Here is a 3,119-nt window from a genome sequence, read left to right on the forward strand (position 1 = left end):
GCTGAGCCCGTCGCAAGGCCGCTACCAACATAGAACAACGGAGAGAATAAACTCACACAAATATCCAGGCCTGGAGTGGGATTTGAAGCCACGACCCCAGGGTGCGAGCGGGAGAAGACTGTTCATCCCTTAGACCGCGCGGCCACTGCGATCGGTGTCCGCTCTATTGAACTGTAAAGTGTGTGAATTAGTGAAACGGTTATAATTACTTGTAGTTACGATTTGTAAACGTTCAATAAATGCAATTATCAATCAAAATCTGGTCTATTGTCATTCACACACATAGCAATATCAGTTAATCCCAACATATATAATTTGGTGCACCGAGAAAGGTCAGTTCAAATATCTGCACCCTCGTGCATATTGCACTGAACTGGAACCGCAGCTGGGACCGCTCGCATTTATCTTCACTTCTCTTCTGAGTTCCGTCATCATCCAGGCGAGACGAGTTCGAGACTCACTCACTCATGGAGCTGAGCTCTTATTGAGAAGCTGCCATTTGTGCAGCTACTTAAGAACTTCCCAGCATTTTATGGAACCCGAAAGTTCATTACCGTGCTCACTAGAGCCCTCCACTTGTCCCTATCCTGAACCAGACCAATCCAATCCATACCACCCTATCCTATCTCTCTAAGATCCTTTTTAATATTGTCCACCAACCTATGTCTTGGTCTTCCCAGTAGTCGCATTCCGTCTGGATTTTCACTTTCCTTACCTGACTATATTAAACTCGCAACCCTTGACACACAAGAGTGAAAATGTCGTGTCTTGTAGAGCCGTCTGATAGATAAGACAACAGTTACTAATATCGGGTCATGTCTCTGTTGCTCTGAAGGTTCTCAGCCCAGTGCTTACACATATATATGTATATATCCCGCTACTAACACGAACGTCATTGACTTCGAAAGGTCACGCACTACAGTATAACGCTTGCTTATAATTCTTAACGTACTTCTCGGTGGTTAGCCATTTCAATACCAAAAATGGCATCCCATTTTGTAATATCTACTGTCTTCTGCAATGTACGTTCGTATATTGCAGAATGATTTGACTGATCTGGTTTAAGGAAGCCTACCAAACTTCGTGAAGTGTGCGTGAAATTAGATAAGCCCGTATGTTCCATAGTTTTTGTACTTGTCCTTCACACAGCCAACTGTGAACTACTACCAAAATTAATCGTACCTCACACGCGCCATTTCATGGTAAATTTAGCGTCGTACCACGAGATGCGGTGCATTCACAGAGTCCGATAAATTTACCTTAGAGAAGGTCCAAGGGTGGGCTTGTCTGATGTATGCAGTAGACAGATGGGCACCGTAAAAGCAGGAACTTTGTGTAGCTCGGTAAATAACAGGCCTAAGAGTCTGAAGGTCATTTCAACGACGCCATCTTACAGGCTGTGAAGGGTGATGAAGTTGATGATGACGACTAACTGCATGCTGCAGGATAATCTATTTCTTTATGGATTGTTTTACAACATTATCAGAGTCCAGGATGCTAGGATGATTGATGAATGATGAATTGGAGAGGATTTGGAAGGAAGCGGACGTAGCGTGTTCGAGATACTATCCCTCAATTTGCCTGGCGAGACTGAAGAAAACCACAAAACCCTCAGTCAGGAATAGCCGGTGCCCCGGGTAAAGATTCGAACCTAGAAATTTACCGCTAAACGAACCTACTCGGTGTCTTCTGACTTCAGTATTACCCGTACCAGCTGAGAGACTTCCGTGAAATTTGGTATGAACACCACGCCAACATGCGGTTACCAGCGAGGTGGTAACAACAGTGAAGAGTCCTATAACCCTTGAAAAGCACTGCAACAAACTAAGTCGCATCCGTTTTACCAAGCAAATTAGTTGAATGTTACAAAATTAGAACAGCGGTTGTTATGAAGATTCATATCTTGTGGGATATATAGCCGTGCAGTCCGTTGAAATTAAACTGACGTTTCGGACGGGTGGGACTATGTCCCTTGTACTGTGGCCACTTCTGGCCTATTGTACCAGCCCCAGATGATAGGTGAGGGTGATTGTGGAGCAATTGTACTCGAAGAAAACCACAAATCCCACTTGACCCAGACCCGGGATTGAACCCGGGCCGCCAGCGACTAACCGCTTGAGCTATGGCGCGGCCGAAAATTAAGTGCAAACAGCACGTGCTGTTCCCAAGCGGTCACCCATCCAAGTACTAACCACGCCCAATCTTGCTTAACTTCGGTGATCGGAGGAGAACCGATCTTTTTAACATGGTACGGCCGTTAGCCACGTATATCAAATTCGTTTCTTGCTTCGCTTGCTCGTCCACCCTGAAGATATATGCGACATGTTCCTCCGAAACGTCGGTTCACTTTCAACGGACAACACGGGTAGTTCCATCAGCACAGTATATATCTATGGGATGGCCGACCGAGGTTCTATTCCCGGCGCGGATAGAGATTCTTCCTGCCACTGACTGCAGGCCGAATCCTGGGGCCCCTCCAGATTCCTATGTAGTGAGTGCTGGAGGTTCTTTCCTTTGGGATAAATCGGCCGGGGCACGACGCTGAACACACAAGGAGGAGCATCACACACAAGCATCAGAGGGACCTGCATATGCATCAGCACAGGTGAAAGCAGCAGTTTCCTCATTAGGCATATTTTTAACATCTGATGATGGCCATGTTGGCCGAAACATGTAGTGCATTTTAAAACTTTAAAAAAAAATCTAAACTTGTAAAAGTGAGAAGTTTTGCGGGACATAGTGTTGCACGTAAGGCGGTGAATGGTCGACTTACATCCTTCTAGTACTGCAGTGTAAGAAAAACTAAAAATATTCCTCACCAAGAATGCTGAGGTTCACAGCTGGCTGCAGGACCAGTTCCTTTACTTTGGACACAAACATTTCAGATCCAGACTGTGATCTAAATTTATTTTTATTCAAATTGGGACGAGGAACGAGACAAGACACGACACGACACGACACTTTGACGACAGTTCCGTCCACTTCCCGTCCTCACAACGTCTCGCCCTAACTCCAGCAACCTTACTCAGCTCAGGGTGGGATTCGCTGCACAGCGATGTCGACAGGGGTCCCAACTTCACATCTCGGTCCGGGGACAGACTCTTCTAACTAAGAACATT

At 45.8% G+C, this 3,119-nt stretch overlaps 1 pseudogene; it reads right to left on the reverse strand.

Annotated features, from left to right (window-relative positions):
* Nucleotides 1-2,143: 2,143 nt before the first annotated feature.
* On the reverse strand, nt 2,144-2,262 carry LOC111866577 (annotated as a pseudogene).
* Nucleotides 2,263-3,119: the final 857 nt, after the last annotated feature.

This window comes from Cryptotermes secundus, unplaced genomic scaffold, assembly GCF_002891405.2.
Source record: "Cryptotermes secundus unplaced genomic scaffold, Csec_1.0 scaffold613, whole genome shotgun sequence".
NCBI lineage: Eukaryota > Metazoa > Arthropoda > Insecta > Blattodea > Kalotermitidae > Cryptotermes > Cryptotermes secundus.